Source organism: Ahaetulla prasina, chromosome 1 (genome assembly GCF_028640845.1).
Source record: "Ahaetulla prasina isolate Xishuangbanna chromosome 1, ASM2864084v1, whole genome shotgun sequence".
Taxonomy (NCBI): domain Eukaryota; kingdom Metazoa; phylum Chordata; class Lepidosauria; order Squamata; family Colubridae; genus Ahaetulla; species Ahaetulla prasina.
Genome location: NC_080539.1, coordinates 302,340,296 through 302,359,663, shown reverse-complemented (window position 1 = coordinate 302,359,663; position 19,368 = coordinate 302,340,296).

Here is a 19,368-nt window from a genome sequence, read left to right as displayed (position 1 = left end):
ACTGCTAGGTTGGCAGAAGCTGGGACAAGTAACGGGAACTCACCCCGTTATGCGGCACTAGGGATTCGAACTGCTGAACTGCCGATCTTTCGATCAACAAGCTCAGTGTCTTAGCCTCTGAGCCACCGCGTCCCTTCAGGGTTGCTACATAAATCCAAATAAAAAACTTAAAGATGAAAATGTATGTCCCCTGGCAGTTATATATTTTGCTTTTCCTTTTTGTAAATAAAATTCTTCATTCCCATAAAATTCCCACTGAGTCTCAAAAGTATAATTCACCTTCTAACAGATCTTTATTGATTAATATTTGCAGAAAGACTTTATTTTTCCTTCTTTTTTCTCAATAAGACCTTTTTTTTTCTTAAAAGAGATGGATTACTAGCTTCTAAATTATATAATTTGTAGGGATTACTGTCTTCCGCCTCATTTCCACCCAGAGTTGCTTGATAGAATCAACCATATAAATTTAATAAATAAATAAATAAATAATAAATAAATGTCCAAACTTTTGGAATATTTACAGAAAGGCTGCATCTTTATCAAATCAAATATCAGGTTAGTTTACAACTTTATTTTCATAAAAGAAGGACTCAAATATTTAATTGTTTTGCATTCTTATTATGTAAAGTTAAGGGGCATGCATAAGAGCACAAGCGTGCCTACCGTTCCTGTCCTATTGTTTCCTTTCATTATATCCAATTAATATAGTTATTACATACTCATGCTTATATATATGCTCATATATTGTATAGTTATTTCATGCTTATGCTTATATATACTGTGTGACAAAATAAATCAAGTGAAGTTTCCAGGCCAAAAAAAAAAAAAAAGTTAAAATTCAATATCAGCAGTCTTTCAAAGATTCATGAATCGTATTTTTTTCACGACCTAGTGTTTATTTTAGATAATTTGCTAATTTACCTGAGGATCTCACTCTGAAAATGAAAGAAGTATGAACATCCCTACAAGACTACACTAAGATGAAAAATGCACCTCTGATCTGCCTGTACTGAACTATCTGTGCCAATGCATTTCCTCAGAGGGACTTTATGGATCTACATAAAGCTGAACCTGTCTCAGGCTAGAAATCATGGGGCTGCTAGTTTCAGTCCTGCCTTAGGCACAAAGCTAGCTGGGTGACTTTGGAGTAGTCACTTTCTCTCAGCTCTAGGAAGGAGGAAATGGCAAACAACTTCTAAAAAACTGTGCCAAAAAAACTGCAGGAACTTGTCCGGGCAGTCTCTGAGCATCAGACACAATTAAATAAAAGGTGGTGGGGGGGGGGACCTTTATCTGGTGCTTAACTGACTGTCATTAGGTGAGATTCAGAAACGCTAACGTCCCAAACAAATCATTAACAAGAAATCACTAACTCTTTATCATTATTTATTTATTTAATTTAATTTAATTTAATTTATTTATTTATTTATTTATTTTGTCAAGCATGTATTTTATGACAGATACAAGTGTAAAAATAACTATAAATACATGAAAAGGATACAAATAAAAGAAAACGTTAGGACAGGGACGGTAGGCACGCTGGTGCGCTGATGCACGCTCCTTACAGACCTCTTAGGAATATGGTGAAGTCAATAGTAAATAGTTATTGGTTAAACCGTTGGGGATTTTGGGAAGAGACCACAGAGTCAGGTAGTGCATTCCAGGCGTTGACAACTCTGTTACTGAAGTCGTATTTTCTGCAGTCTAGACCCCACATTCTTTTTTGTGGTTCAGACTGACAATTCTAGTTTGGATGTGCATATAGTATGCTTACTCAGTCTACTCCAGAGTTGGATGACAGCTTCTTCCTTGTGATCTTTTTCTTTCAGACAGCTGTTTCTAGCTGAGTAAAATTGTTATATTTTTTAACAAGGAGCTTTTGGCCACCAAAGACACTCTTCAATGTTGGCATTATCTCCTGTAAATCACAGAATGCCCTGTTAATGTCAGAACTGACAGAGAAATTTGGAACACTTATAAACCCCTAACAGAGGTATCCTCAACCTCTGGTCCATAGCCTGGTACTGGTCCATGGCCCATTGGGAACCAGGCCATGCAAGGGGGTGGGGTGGGGGGAGAGCGCAAAGCTCCATTTGTGCATATGCGGGATTAGGTTGTGTGTGCGAAACCATCCTTTTGCTGCCACCACCACCCACCACCGTCACTGGTCTGCAGAGCCACAAAAGTTGTGGACCACTACTCTAAGAGATTCGCACAGCATCAAGATATCTCTTATATTCCTACCTCATTGACCAAGCATGGTGATAAACCAGAATATTTCTTGCCTGGTATCCTTCCCTTTATACAGTACCTGTTTGCTGGCTGAAAACCTTTGGGTCCCCTTTGGCCTTCTTGGAGTGCAAGAGAGACTTGTTTCGCAATGGACAGAATCTGTTGTGTCTGCGGGCCCCGAACCTGGCCGCTTGGCAGAGAGTGACTCAGAGAGTGAGGGGGAAGAGCCGACAGGGCTTCCCTCTGCAGGACCTTCCTCTCTGGCTCTGCTCCAGGTTCCAGAGGCAGGCCAGGTGGAGGAGGAGGAGCTGACACGGCCTCTTTCCCCCGACCCCTCCTTCTCCTTGGCAACGCCCCAAGAGCCAGCTGAGGAGGATCAATCTTGGCTAGATGCAAGGCAGCGATGCCGAGGGAAACGTGCGCAGCAAAGGAAAGGGAGGGGCCGGTCCAGGGAGTGCTGAGTCATGGAGCCATACCCCACAAGGTATAAAAGTGGGTGGAGCTGCCATTGGGCTTCGTGACGGACAAAAACTGACTTTTGGAAACTTTGGCTACTTTATTGCGAGACCAAGGAATTGGCTTCTCGATTTCTGTTTATTTCGGAACTCTGGATTGCTCCAGCAACGGACCGCAGTTGCACTGAAGAGATAGGAGGACTTGGCAGGCAATCACAGGTTCGTTGCCAGAACTGATATCTGTAGTAGGAATAAATTGCTGGCAAATATAGTCAGCTTGCGTGTCTTTTGGGTTGTGGTTGAGGGGGACAGAACAGAATCAGTATTCAGCAACATATGTGTGAACATGGATGAACGACCTTCAGGAAGTTTCTCATCCTTCACATTCTCTTTTTCTTTGGAATGGGGAGAACTGCATCACAACGACTGGACATACAACTACTTCTTCCTTGAGAAAAGAAATGGTACCCTGTGCCACAAGAATTGACCATCTGGATATTTCGGAGCATTGAAAATGACCTCCTATTTTCTTCCCTGCAACTTTTGATGGCCTCAAGTTAGAGCTGATATCATCAAGGGCGGTGTTTATCTCTCACAATGTTAGCAGTTTTATTAGCAAGTGGATTGGATTGTCCCATCTCCGCTGCTCTCCTGCAGGGCCTTGAAATATAGTTTCCTTGAATTTTATTACCTTTACTATTTTTCTTATACTTTATCACATTTCAAGGACCTGGATGCCATTCCTCTGGTAGTTGCTTCCCTCCCCCTATGATGGCTCATTTAATTTCCTGCTGTAACCTCCTGTCCTCTCTTGAAACAGGCTTGTCTATTCATTCAGCAGAGTTTCTGGAATCACAGCTTGCCCAGGCATCACATTTCAGTCCACACAGGTGTTAAACATCATCTCTGGTTTTCTAGGGGCTCCTCTGATTGAAGGAGGAGGAAGGAGATGCTCTTGGCACTTCCACATTTATAAAAGAGGGAAGTTAAACTGGGGCAGAGGAGTAAGAGTTGCAGCTTGTGAAGCAGGAATCTCTGATTTTTCATACCAGTAAAAACCAGTTTGTATACAAAGAGAGAGGCAGCAGAAAACTTCAAGGCTAGGAAACAAGCAGGTACATTCTCTTTCACTCTAAAAGTGCCCTGGATTTAAACTTAGGAGCTAATACAGGTAGTCCTTGATTTACGATTACAATTGAGCCCAACATTTCTGTGGCTAAGCTAGACGGTTGTTAAGTGAATTTTGCCCCATTTTATGACCTTTCTTGCCTGTTATTAAGCATGAATCACTGCTTCAGTTAGTAACATGGTTGTTAAGTGAATCTGGCTTCCCCATTGACTTTGCTTGTCAAAAGGTCACAAAAGATGATCACATGACCCTGGGACATTATAACCATCATCAATATGAGTCAGTTGTCAAGTGTCTGAATTTTGATCCCAGGATCATGAGGATGCTGGAACTCTTGCAAGTGTGAAAAACAGTCATAAGTCACTTTTTTTCAGCGCTGTTGTAACTTTGAACAGTCATTGAATGTAAGTCGAGGACTATTTGTATATATGAAAAACAGGATTCTAGGGTGTTGTTAGATGGAAAACTTAATTTGTATGGATTCCTCAGCAGGAAGTTTAATTTTCCTCTTTCTTTAAGTGGGTAAGAGAATCTATATGAAATGAAGCCTTGATTTCTACAGTAGTTACATGAGTTAAAAAGTTTATAGAATTCCAAAGATGATGATGCCAGGATAGAACATAATTCCGTTCATCAGAACAAGCACAAGGACTCTAAATATAGATGGACTGGCTTACTACATTTTGTAAGAAATGTAATACTGCATATCATTATCCAACATAGTTTTAAATACACAAATACACAATTGTCTTCTAAAGTGAGAATCCTAAAAGAATTCATAAAATGATGAATGAAAAAATGTAAAATTACTGTGCAGGTGGTCCTTGACCTGTGACCATAATTAAAGCTGGAATTATGGTCATAAATTGTGCCAATCATTAAGGAGGTCACAGTGTAACCACACCTGATTTTACAACCTTTTCTGTAGTGGTTGTTAAGTGAACCACATTAAACAAATGCGGAGATTGTTATGCAACCTGTACACAGTGAGTGGGTTGTTGAATAATGAATAATGAATAATTTAATTTCTATACCGCCCTTCTCCCGAAGGACTCAGGGCGGTTTACAGCCAGGTAAAAAACACAATAAAAAACATACAATATACAATGTTCTTTTTTTTGCCAGAAACTGGAAAGTAACTCTGGTTTCTGACAAAAAAGTTGTAAATTATGGTCATGTGACCATGGGACACTGCAAACAATCATAAATGTCGACTAGTTGCTGATTTCCAAAATGCAGTCATGTGATTGCAGGAGGTCCCAGCCGTTGGAACCCTATATCCAGTTCATAAGTAACTTTGGGGATGTCTGTCATAACTTTGAATAGGCACTAAATGTTATAAGTTGAAGACTACCAGTTGATATTTTTATATGGATGAAATATTTTCATGTAGATTTATCAATAGCCATTACTCCTGAAATTGAAGTTTCTGTTGTCTTCATGCTGTACTACTGAAAAATATGGAAGCATTAGATAGGCTTCTATAGGAAAGAGAATTCTAGACCTTTGTTCTAATTCATGAAAAGATACTTCTTATACAGTAGCGCCAAAAGTAATTTGCAGTTACTTACGAACCTTTTAAAAAAGACTGTGTCTGATCAGGATACAAACATTTGCACCCGCACGATCATTGATATGAAATAATCTAATTTGTATTTCCTGCATTATTTCAAATATCATTGATAGCTAATACATGGCATATTGATTAATTTAAAAAAAAGACTTCAGAGCCAAAGAAGCTTTACAGCCACTGTAAGATACCAAGTCATAAACCAATTAAAAGCATGGTAACCCTTTTACCAGGTGATTGAACACTATAAATCGTGTGAGCTGCAACTTCTTTGAAAAGTGTCTCTGAAGAGAGAATGTGGAATGTAAACCACTTTGACAAATATCAATTATTGTAAGAAAACATCTTGTACTTCTGGATACCAGAGCAATACACAAGATAAGTGACAGTTACTTTCCTCAGAACAGCATTTGTGGACTTCATAGCAGCCTTTATATGTATATTTTTAATCTGGTGCCTCTTTGTTCCGCAAAAGCTGGGCCAGTTCCAGATTCTCCTTTGTATTAGTTGACAAACAAGTCCTCAAAGAACTTTTTACAGCAGCCAAAAATAAATCCTTTAATTATGAGGTAGCTTTACAGCAGACGTTTTTATATCCATCAGTATTATGGGACTTGATATTTAATATCTAGTTTAAGATACAGGTTGATCCCTGGCTGTTTTTTTTTTTCTTAATGGAGCAAGTCTTTAATACTGTACTCTTTGCTGCATAGAATTATTTACCTTGATTGAATTTCTAAGCTCTGTTACAAAGGATAAACAAAGTTGCTTGGAGTCTATTAATTCTGATATTTAGTTAGGCGTGTAATAAAAATATCACTGTTTTCACATTTTAAAAGACACAAATCAAGTGTTTACTTTTAAACAAAAGTTTATTTCAAGCCAAAGGCATGCCACAGTGTAATGAAGTGAAAAACTATCTACTTATATTTTAGTATCAATCCTGTACAACTTGAGGCCTGGCACTGTGAGGGTTTTGATAAGATTCCTTCTCTAGGACTGAAAAAGAAAAAAGAAAAAAACCCAGCATAATTATCATGTCAGATACCTTGAAAAATAGCTTCTGTGGCTGATAAGCTGCATATGACTTGTAATCCAACCCCATTTTTCAGAACTTCCACGTGGAAGAATTTCAATAGTCAATTATATACAGGAAGTCAGTCCTCAACTTATGACCACAATTGAGCCCAAATGAGAATTTGGGAAATGAGAAATTTGCTAAATGAGTTTTGCCCCATTTTACAACCTGCCCCATTTGTTAACTGAATCACAGCAGTTGTTAAATTAGTAAAACGGCTGAATCTGGTTTCCTCATTGGCTTTGCTCATCAGAGGGTTGCAAAAGGGGATCACACGACCCAGGGACGCTGCAACTGTCATAAATGAGAATGAAATGAAATGAAATGCCAAGCACCCGAAAAGAAATGAAACATCAAGCATCCGAATATAAATCACATGACCGTAGGGAGGCTGCAATGATCATAAATATGAAAAATGAAATATGAAAAATGGTCCTGTCCTTCTTTTCGGTGCCATTGTAACTTTGAATGGTCAATAAATGAACTGTTGCAAGTCAAGGGATACCTGTAGTCAGTTCTTCAGGAAAGTAGAATAATAATAAAACAAAACACAATACAATAAGCCTAAAACCCAAATGTCTGAACTTCAGTAGTGACAGCAGGCTACTCTGAACATCAGCCATGCAGGATGAGAGCTAAGATCTGTCTAATTTAGCACCCTTCCTTTCATAAGTAAGATTTAACTGTTTAGTAGTCTACACAAAACTCGAGGATAATAGCAGGAATTTAAAGATATAATATTTCTGGAGGTAATACTATTACTTGTTACTAAGAACTCATGAAAACTTTATTTTCCTTGCCTTTCTTTAATCCATTTTATAGCTGTTCAGTTTAATGATTATCATTACAGATTATTGGAAGTGATTTTTTTTATTTTGGTTACAGTATATACTGTTTCATAAGGAGACGCAGGCTAGGATGTTGAGCTTGTCGATCGAAAGGTCGGCAGCTCAGCTGTTCGAATCCCTAGTGCTGCCGTGTAATGGGGTGAGCTCCCGTTACTTGTCCCAGCTTCTGCCAACAAAGCAGTTTCGAAAACACGTAAAAATGCAAGTAGAAAAAATAGGGACCATCTTTGGTGGGAAGGTAAAAGTGTTCCGTGCGCCTTTGGCGTTGAGTCATGCCGGCCACATGACCACAGAGACGTCTTCAGACAACGCTGGCTCTTCGGCTTTGAAATGGAGATGAGCACCGCCCCCTAGAGTCGGCAACAACTAGCACGTATGTGCGAGGGGAACCTTTACCTTTACCTTATTGTTTCATGTTTTCTACTTGACTGTCATAAATTTAGAGTCACTAAATAACCCTGATTCTTAACATGAAGATTTAAAGGGGGAAATGTCCACTTTATCTATTTTTAAAAATAATTTTATTAAAGTTTTAGTAAACATAGCAAAAAACTAATATAAACTGAATTAGAAGCAAAAAGGGAAGTTAAAGAAGAGTTCAGAAATTGTAGAGAAAAAAGAAAAAAGGTAGAAAGAAACAAGAAACAAGACATTAATAAAGACGTAGTTCCCAAACTTAATCACGCAGAGTGTAAGCTAATGTAATTTTCACTCTCTCATTTAAAATTAGAAATAAAAAAACTATTCTTCCCATAGCCTAACTTTTATCTATGTACAATCCATAAATCATCATTTTTTCAGTCCTGGTCAGCAAAACATCCATTAGGAATTACCAGAAATATCAAACTAATAGTTCCTGATCAAATAGTCCAACTATATATTCTTTCTTTTCTTCACAATCCTGACGTTTAAATCAGCGGTCACCAACTGGTGGTCCGTGGACCCCTGATGGTCCGTGAGAAAATTTTGGTGGTCTGCAGGAAAATTATTTGCATTTTTAATACACTTTATTAAATTTTTATTATATTAAAAACATAAAAAAATTATATCACTCAACAACAGCTATTTGTGGTGTTTTTCTTGTGACAATAATTCATGCGTTGTTTACAAAAATTAAATTGTGTGTATTTACATTCTTATTTTATCTATTACTTATATTTAATAACTATCTATCTTTAATCTATCTCCGTTCTATCCAGTTATACCACTGTTCCCACACATTGTAAAATATCGATGCCTCTTTATCTTTTAAATTCAGCATTAGTTTGTCCATTTCTGTGCAATTCATTACCTTTTATATGACAAGTTTCTCTGCAGGTGTGTATGGTTGTTTCCAACATTGAGCGAAGGCCATCCTGGCAGCGGTTAATATCTGTAGTACTAGATATTTTACACTTTTCACATATATTTTTTTGAAGATCCCCAGTAGGACGAGTTCTGGTTCTAAGTCTAATTGTTCATTAGTAATTTCCTGTATCCAATCTTTAATTTTAAGCCAATATTTTCAAGCCTCAGGGCAGGACCACCACATATGGTAGTATGTTCCCTCTTTCTTTTTACATTTCCAACATATGGGGCTTGCATTTTTTATATTGCACCAAATCAGGGATCCTCAAACTATGGCCCCTGGGCTGGATACGTGCAATGAATGTTTGTGTTGCTGCGGAGAGTCTCTCCCTTCGGGCTCTTTTTGTGTGGGGCAGAGGGGGGCAGAAATTCCGACTTGGGGTCTGCTTCAGCCTCCTGATGCAGGGCTTTGGGCGAAGGCTGGAGGACCTTGTTCCAGTGGGACTGCATCATGGCCTGGAACTGACTGATCATTTCAGCCCACTGAGTCTCCAGGCACCGGCACCTGGCCTTGCACTCCCTCACGTCTTCCCTCTGCTTGGAAAGCCTATGCTCCTAGTCCTCAATAAGGTGCTTCTACTGAGCCTCTTTCCTGGCCAGATCCAATTTGAACTGAGCTGTTTTGACAACTCTTTCTCATGGTGGCTGCTGAGCTCCAGCAACTGCTTCCTGTTGGGGCTCTAAGGAGCCCAGGTGGGGAAGCGATGATGGGTGGCTAGGAGGGGTGGGGTCAGTAGAGGGTGGCAAAGCATCCCTCAACATGAGTGACATCAAGTTGATCATGCTCACCCACTCATATGACCACCTAGCCATGCCCACCCAGCTGGTCATTAGGTGGATCATTTAAGTGGTCCATCGGATTTAAAATTATGAATTCAGTGGTCCCTGAGGTCTGAAAGGTTGGTGACCCCTGCTTTAAATCATTCCAATAGCATGGCAAGATTTGATCTTTCATCAATCTTTGGCATTTAAAAGTAGTTTTCAAACCTTTCAACAGCCTACTTTGTACATCGCATCAAGAAGCATTATCCAGAATTTCTTGTCACAGCTGTTCTATTCTTGATTTGTCTTTTATATTGCGTTTTTGGTACCTCAATTTTATTGTCTTCCATACTTTCAAATTCCCTAAGTCTAAATCTGGTAAAAACTGTTTTTAAAACTCTTTCTCATCTTCTGAAAGTTTAACCATTGAAGAGCTTTGTGCCACAACCCCCTACCGCCAGTGGATCTTATTCCTCTTTCTCTACTTGCCTGTCTCTACTTTCTCTACTCGCCTGTCTGGAACCCATACCACATTTCAGACATCAATACAATTGAACGTGTCCAGAAATATTTTACAAGAAGAGTTCTCCACTCATCTGAATATAACAAAATACCTTATGCCACCAGACTTGAAATCTTGGGTTTAGAAAACTTAGAACTTCACCGCCTTCAATAGGACCTATGTTTAACCCAGATTGTTGGGGGAGGACCCAGATTGTTGGGGGGGGCAATAAGTTGACTTTGTAAAAAAAATATACAAATAGAATGAGACTATTGCCTTATACACTGTAAGCCGCCCTGAGTCTTCGGAGAAGGGCGGGGTATAAATGTAAACAACAAAAAAAAAAACCTCATAGAATCATCTATTGCAATGTCCTTCCTGTTGAAGATTACTTCAGCTTCAATCACAACAATACAAGAGCAAACAATAGATTTAAACTTAATGTTAACCACTTCAATCTTGATTGCAGAAAATATTATTTCAGTAACAGAGTTATTAATGCTTGGAACACACTACCAGACTCTGTGGTATCTACTCAAAATCCCCAAAGCTTTAACCAAAAACTGTCTACTGTTGACCTCACCCCATTCCTAAGAGGTCTGTAAGGGGCGTGTATAAGAGCACAAACGTGCCTACCGTTCCTGTCCTATTGTTTCCTTTCATTATATCCAATTTATATAGTTATTACATACTTATACTCATATATATGCTTATATATTATATAGTTACTTCATGCTTATGCTTATATATACTGTTGTGACAAAATAAAATAAATAAATAAAAATAAAAATACTTCAACCCTTCCTTATCCTTCCCTTTGCTGGATTTGCTGATACCTCAAACTTCACAGTGAGGGGCTCTGTTGATGCGGGGCTCACTCCTGTCCGCTACTGACACCTCCTCCGCCATGCTAGGGCTTAAATAGAGAGAGAGAAAAAGCCATGAACATATATAGATGAAACAGGCAGTGTGTGAACAATGGGGGTTCCCATTTCTTGGAGCTGTCAGTAGAGTATTTATTTATTAATTAATTGAGTATGCCAGATTAGTAAAGACTGCTCCATCCTGATGAGCCTCATACAAGGTAGCAAAGATATCTTTGCAATAATCTGATTTTACAGGGCTTATTTTTCAGGAACCAAGGCCACCTAGATCTGGGGCACAATAGTGAACTGGATCCTTCAGCAATCTCAGCCCACACCAGATCCTTCTTCAGTCACAGCGCTACCATGGAGAAGGAGCCTTGGTGCCTGAAGAGCCCTAAGAGATGAGAATGACATCACTCATACCCTACTTTCTCACTTGTGGCCTTCCTGACAATGATGATAAGGAACTAGAGGCCCAGGCAGTGGTGGAGTAGGAGGAGGTGATAGTGAGGGATGGGGGTAAGCACAGTGCTGACAGACTTCCTCTACCATAGTGCTTAAGGTATCACCGGTCCTATAAGAGGGGAAGTTGAGGAAGAACAGGAGGAAGGTCCAGTGGGATGATTATGCCTAGGAGGAGAAGGAGAAAGGTCAGCAGAGGTGTTGAGGAAAATGATCCTAAATACAGATAGGTCCAAATCATGTGACTGCAGGGTGTTGCAAAAATTATATGATTAAGGACAAGTTACAAGTCTTATTTTTTTTCAGCATTGTTGTAACTTGGAATAGTTATTGAACAAATAGACATTAAGTGAGGAATATCTATAATACATCATACATATTATATTTCTTTTCTTACAGAGGAATTATTTAAGATCTCCAATAGATTTTGGTTTGACATCTTTTGCATCTCTATATTATACTAGACACAAGAACAGTTTTTCCCGAATGTGATCACTCTGCTAAACAAATAATTCCCTCAACGCTGTCAAACTATTTACTAAGTCTGCACTACTATTAATCTTGTCATCATTCCCACCACCCACCTCCTTCCACTTATGACTGTAACCTTGTTGCTTGTATCCTTACGATTTATATTGATATTGTTTCCTGATTGCTTATTTGTACCCTATGACTATCATTAAGTGTTGTACCTTATGATTCTTGATGAATATATCTTTTCTTTTATGTACATTGAGAGCATATGCACCAAGACAAATTCTTTGTGTGTCCAATCATGCTTGGCCAATAAATTTTTTTTTAACATTTTTGAGATGAAGCTGGAACTAAGTAAAATAGTCCCAAGTATGGCCATATTATAGGTTCATATAAAGACATTATTTCTAATTCTTTAAATAATTCAAAATTTGTCCTTTCCACCCACAATTCTTGCCTACTGGGTTGAAGTTTTCTCTGAGCAATCCTTGATTATCCCACAATCTCAGTGTTTAAATCTCTAGAGTATTATGGTACTGAACCTACTATTTTTTTTTTTGTCCAGAGCAGGTATGAATTTTTTATACTAATTTTAGTATTTAGTCCTGTACGTATAAGGTTGAATAAGGTAAGATTTGTTTTTAAATGCAAAATGGAAAAACAGTCTATGGAAGGATAATAGTTTGAATTTTAGTTTGCATTGTTGTTTATAACAGGTCCTACTTAGAACTGTACAGGGGCAGGGCCTTCTCTGTGGGAGCTCCTACGCTCTGGAATGAACTTCCCCCTGGACTACGTCAAGTGCCTGATCTTCGGACCTTTCGCCGTGAGCTGAAAACGCACTTATTTATTCAAGCGGGACTGGCTTAATATTTTTAAATTTTTAACTGGGGTTTTATTATTTTAGGGTTCGTAATTTTAAATTTTAAATTTTTTAAATGTTGGCCATTTTTTTCTAATATGCTCGGTTTTAAATTGTTGTTTTAATTGTATATTTTTATGTTTTTTATCTTTTGGCTGTACACCGCCCTGAGTCCTTTGGGAGAAGGGCGGTATAAAAACTTAATAAATAAATAAATAAATAAATAAATAAATACTTTTCTCGAAACTATGTCCTCTCTTGGGTCATCATAAGACATTGATGTACTCTGGTCAGAGTTCTTTGTTAAGATAGGTGGCTACAGAAATCGAATCCAATCAATCAATCAATCAATCAATCAATCAATCAATTTGTGTGGTGTGCTCATATGAGTGCAATCTTTGCATGGAATTCCGATAATTCTCCAAGCATGAATTATTGTCATCATTGCCTTTTCTTTCAGCAGACTAAGAACAAAGTCAATCTTGGTCTGGCCAAAAACAATTCACGCTGACTTGTGAAAGTAAGGAATTAATCTTGAGCTACCCCAAACTTCTCTGGTAGACTTCTAGGACCTCAGAATGATACTGGCAACTCATGGGGCTGTTCCTAGTTGAGGTAACCCTTCATCACAATCACTGTACTAGATGCGTTATGGCATTTTGCAGCTTTGTTAGTTGTGCATCCATGTGTTGTTAATCTTGTCGTAATGCCTTGCCCACTTGTTCCGCAGATAGAGGAGTGCCTTGAGGATCGGTTGCCATATCTGTTGCCAAGGTAAAGGACCAATGCCTCTCTGATGAGACAGTAGGGAGAGTTTCAGTCCCCCCTCGCTTGCTTGCAGATGTGCCCAGCCGCTTGCCAAGGTCAACAGTCAAGATTTGCTCTTTCCTTCCTCATTTCCAGGGTCAGGCCTTTATTCTATCATTTAAAATAAGCCCAGTGAAATTGTGATTACAATTCTTCTAAACTGAAGTGTAATAAAAAGATTGCAGCTTTACCATTGTACACATATACAGAAGGAAGCATTGCTGGGTAAATTGAATGGAATTTCTTACTAATTTACAGTATGTGCCTGGTAGAATCCCTGGAAAAAAAGAGAGGACTTGTTTTGCTGGACACATGATAGCTTTGCAACTGGAAATATGTAGTAAGTGATAAAGAAGAGGTCTATTGAAATTATCATTCATCTTCCTGGGGATAGCAACTTCAAGCAATCCTCATTCACATTTTTCCGTTTAGTAAGTGCACTCTTACTCCACTCTTCTTCCTTTCTATTTTTCTGTAATTTGAAAGAAAGATTACTATAGCAGTGGAAAAGCATGCAATGATTATAAATGAATCATCCAAACTCTTATAAATGCTATCAATGAGATAAAGTTAAGGCCTTATCTGGAAACATCTTAGCCCATTTCATTATATACAATTTTTAAAAAGTAAGCATAGTCCCAATACAAATCAATATCTACACAGATAGAGTTACCTAGGGAATTCAAAACTATATCCAAGATAAACCCTCTCATTAGCAGCTAGTTGCTAATACTTACTACTGTCTAAATAAATAAATACTCTGTACTCACCTGTCTCCTAAGACAATTTATGTTTCTTTGCTATTGTGGCACAGTGCCAGAATCGAACCTATATTCTGATTCAGGGTCAGAATCTGCTTCTAACTGGCAACTCAGATTTCTAAAATTCCTCAGTTTGACTATTGCTGAAAATTCTAGCAACTGAAGTCTAGTTCTCTGGAGGATGTGATGGTCGAAGGAGGCTGTGCTTGGACTCAGGATAGCCAGTGGATCTTCCCAGGAAGGAAGACATCAAAGTCTGTTGCAGCTCAACCTTACCTGAGCAACAAGGTATTCTTGGGTGATGGCATGTCCCCCAATCCTTGTTGATTTGTTGTGATCATTGAAGAGCTCTTGGCTATCCTGTGAATGTTACCAAGCTTCCACTGGGGCTTTTGAAGCATGAATCAGATATGTGGAAGGAGATGTTTGAAACATGAAGTGGGTTGGTTGCCTTAGCAATGTTAGCATAAAAATACTAGCTTTGTTTTATTTATCTCTGTCTGTCTGTCTCTCTCTCTCTCTCTCACACACACACACACACACAAACACACACACACAAACACACTTTTATCTGCTGCTCTAAACAATGTATCCAATTGGCTTTAATTCCCCCATCAAGTGATGGGAGACCACGGCTCCTAGAGAAGGTTTTCATCATAGTGGGAGCAGCAATAAATTTATTCAAGTCTTGGTATAGTCTTCCAGAGAGACTTCTCTAGCGCAGGGGTCTCCAACCTTGGCAACTTTAAGCCTGGCGGACTTCAACTCCCAGAATCCCCCAGCCAGCAAAGAATTCTGGGAGTTGAAGTCCACCAGGCTTAAAGTTGCTAAGGTTGGAGACCCTTGTCCTAACCTGCAAGAGCAAAGAGCGCAGAGGCTGATCAGAACAGATTGTACATGAGGCTCACTGAGAATTGAAAGGGGTGCGAGCACCATTTGATCTTGTTACGGGAAAGAGTTTACAAGTAATATGAAATGCTGGGAAATCTGGGCGTCCTCCAGTCTGGTGCAGCAATATTCTGTAGCGCTAAGCACTTAGCTTAACAATAACACAGATGCCAGGTTCATTGCCATGTGTTGCTATTTTAACAGTTTGACCCTCAACCCACCTCAGGCAGAGAAGCTGTAAAGGCATTTCTTATCTGCCTCCTTGACGAAATTGCAGCTGTAGAGGCATACAGTTTCTAAATCAAAACCATATAGTGTATAATTCAAGGAGAACATGACAAAGGGAGCTGGCTTGAAAGGTAGAGAAAAAGCGACAACAGTTAAGGCTGTTGCAGCCGGCCTTGCATTAAGAGGAGCAGAAGACAGGAAAATGTTTAAGATTCAGAGGCTCAACCAATACAAGTCAGTAAACTAATATTAACAAATGCATAGAAACATATGATATGGACCAGCTTGTAAAATTACCTCCATAACATAACTATTACCATGCCATGGATTCCTCCTTCATATGTACTCATACTGTAAATGACGTCACTTCATCTGTTCCAGCATACATTACACACACACACACACACACACACACACACACACACACATCTCCCACTCTTTTCACTATTCAGGATTATCACTCCCGTTATTCTATTCCCTTCAAAACTCAAATTAACCCAGTGAGACCTTAGTCTTAATGTGAAAAGATCATAATGGTAGTGCACTAGGGCAGAGGTCTCTAACCTTGGCAACTTTAAGCCTGGCGGACTTCAATTCCCAGAAGTGTTATATAAGTCTAAATGTTATTGTTATTACTGTTTTTCACACTTATGACCCACTGGAGCATCCCCATGGTCATGTGATTTACATTTGGATGCTTGACAGCTGACTCACATTTATGACAATTGCACTGTCCCAGGGTCATGCGATCCCCTTTTGTGACCTTCTGACAATCAAAGTCAATGGGGAAACCAGGTTCACTTACCAGCCATGTTACTAATTTAACAACTGCAGTGATTCACTTAACAAATGTGGCAAGAAAGGCCGCCAAATGGGGCCAAACTCACTTAACGAATGTCTAGCTCAGCAACATAAATTTTGGCCTTCCATTGTGGTCATAGGTCGAGGACTACCTGTACTAGGAAATATATTCTCATCAGAACAAATGGAAAGTGGATATAGGGACAGAGAATTGGAACAGGCTGTCTGCGATCGGCTAGGAAAGAATGCTACTATTACGTGTATCCATCAAGAACAGGTCATGAAAGAATGATTAGTTTGGAGACCAAAGAAATGCTATAGGATTTTGTTCCTTGAGCTCTGTAAAGCAGGGGTCTCCAACCTTAGCAACTTTAAGACTTGTGGACTTCAACTCCCAGAGTTCCTCAGCCAGCTTTGCTGGGAGTTGAAGTCCACAAGTCTTAAAGTTGCTAAGCTTGGAGACCCCTGTTGTAAAGCATTTATCTGAGGGTAAAAATATCAGAGAAGTCTGGTGGGCTTCCAACTAACAAAACATCCATATCCAAAGGGTCAATGATTTTGCATTGTTCTGGAGGGAAACTTACGTGGTGCTTCCTGGCTTCTGATCCCAGCCTTGTGCTTCCACCATTTTTGAAAATGACCATCCTCTGCCAGAGAGGATGGAATGGAAGAACTGCTTATCAGATCTGCAGATGACACCAAACTGGGCGGGTTAAAGCAGGGGTCTCCAACCTTGGCAATTTGAAGCCTGGTGGACTCCAACTCCCAGAATTCCTCAGCAAGCAAAGCTGGCTGGGGAATTCTGGGAGTTGAAGTCCACCAGGCTTCAAGTTGCCACGGTTGGATACCCCTGGGTTAAAGGGCAAAATGCAATAAAAAAAATTAACGTGACAGACTCCACACTTTTAGGCCAAATTGCTCAGGATGATGATCAGCTGCGACAAGTATAAAATCTTCCATCTGAGTAAGACACTGCAGTGGAGGCAGATTGAAGAGGAACTAAGAATACCGGTCGCCACCAATCATAACATAAACATAAACAAATAGGAGAGTCAGATGACCAATAAAGTCTTGCAATGCGTTAACCGATCACATCCAAGCAAGAGAAGGCAACTGTGCCATTGTGCTAATTAGGCCACACTTGTGCCGCACTTTAAAATGACATGGGGAAATTGGAGTGGATTCAAAAGAGAGCTGCCAGGATGATAAAGGGGTTTAAAATCCAAGCCCCATGAGGAATGGTTAAAGCTGCTGGGCATGTTTAATTTGCAAAAGAGAGGACTAGGGGGAGATGTGATAGATGCCTATAAATATCTCAAAGACTGTCATTTGGAAGAGGGGCAGACCTCTTCTCTATTGAGACCGAGAACAGCACAAGGACGACGGGTTGAAATTAAAAGAAAGAAAATTCAGGGTGAGCATAATGCAGAATCTCCCAATGGTAGGAACTGCTTTGTCAATAGAGCAATCCATCCTGGCCTAGATTTTTTCAGATTAGAGCTGGAAGCTTTAATGGAATGGCTTAGTCGTGGCTTCCTGCCCTGAGCAAGGACTTGAAGGAGACTCAATCTGCAGCAGCTTCATTGCCAGTTATTACTGCAGATGTTGGCAGGAGTAGCCAGGACATTTTGTTGCTTGAGACAAAGAAAACCTTTCCATTACACATATCCATGCACAGGTTATTAGCAGTAGGTGGGATCTTACTTCAATCCTTTTTTAAAAAAATTTATATCCCGCCCTTCTCCAAAGACTCAGGGCGGCTTACATTATGTAAGACAATCCTTACATCCTTACAAAATCCTTGCTGATGGAACAACATCCTTCCTCCATCCTTCCTCCATACTCCAAGTTTTAGGGAGCGCTAAACAGAGTGCGTAACACACAGAGGAGGACTCTAGGGCAGGGGTCTCCAACCTTGGTCCCTTTAAGACTTGTGGACTTCAACTCCCAGAGTTCCTCAGCCAATTTTGCTGGCTGAGGGACTCTGGGAGTTGAAGTCCACAAGTCTTAAAGGGACCAAGGTTGGAGACCCCTGCTCTAGGGAGCAGATGGTTGGGGAACACCCATCAGGACCTCTCTCTCTCCTCAGTATTCACTATCTTTCAAGATAGGCCTCCAATAAGGCCAAATCCTTATTCATTCGAGGTACAGTTTGTCATCAGTGATGGCATTCAGCCGGTTCAGACTGGTTCAGGTGAACTGGTAGCGGCGACCTGCGGATGGGACAGCCCACCCGCCGCGGCGCTATGCCGTCCTATTTAGCCATGTTTTCTAAGCCGCGCGCATGCTTGCAAGCCACGCGTGCAAGCAAAGCACATGCGTGGAAGGCTGGGCGCATGCATGGAAGGTGCAAATGTGTGTGCACATGCTCACATTTTTGGTGCATGGCGAACCTGTGGTAAAAATATATGAAACCTCCCTCTGTTCTGTGGAACGTGGTGGCTTAGGGGCTAGGACGTTGAGCTTGTCAATCGAAAGGTCGGCAGCTCAGCGGTTCGAATCCCTAGTTCTGCCGTGTAATTGGGTGAGTTCCCGTTACTTATCCCAGCTTCTGTCAACCTAGCAGTTTCGAAAGCACGTAAAAATGCAAGTAGAAAAAATAGGGACCACCTTTGGTGGGAAGGTAACAGCGTTCCGTGCGTCCTTGGTGTTGAGTCATGCCGGCCACATGACCACAGAGACGTCTTTGGACAACGCTGGCTCTTCGGCTTTGAAACGGAGATGAGCACCACCCCCTAGAGTCGGCAACGACTAGCACGTATGTGCAAGGGGAACCTTTACCTTTACCCCTACCTTACCTCTGTTCTTCCTAGGTTATCTTTCAGCTAAGTGGCTCTCTTTGATTTCTGTGATCCAAATAAAGTGACGGCATATTCTAGAACAGGGGTCTCCAACCTTGGTCCCTTTAAGACTTGTGGACTTCAACTCCCAGAGTTCCTCAGCCAGCAAAGCTGGCTGAGGGACTCTGGGAGTTGAAGTCCACAAGTCTTAAAGGGACCAAGGTTAGAGACCCCTGTTCTAGAACATACGTGCTTTATCTCCAAACGTGTCCCTGGGAGTAAGCAACAGAATCCATGCTTCATCTGAAGCCTTGAAGCTCTTTGGAGAACACAGAGACCTTTAGTCTGCAAATCCAGAGTTCAGGACTCAGCCACTTGCTTATGGAAGGGTGAGATAGCCAGCAGTTTTATCTAGGGAGACTGACCTGGAAAAACATTCGTATGCAAGGAATATGCTCTGTCATAGGTTGCAGCATAGAGGAGCAACTGCCAATCAGAGTATTCAGCACTGAGCTA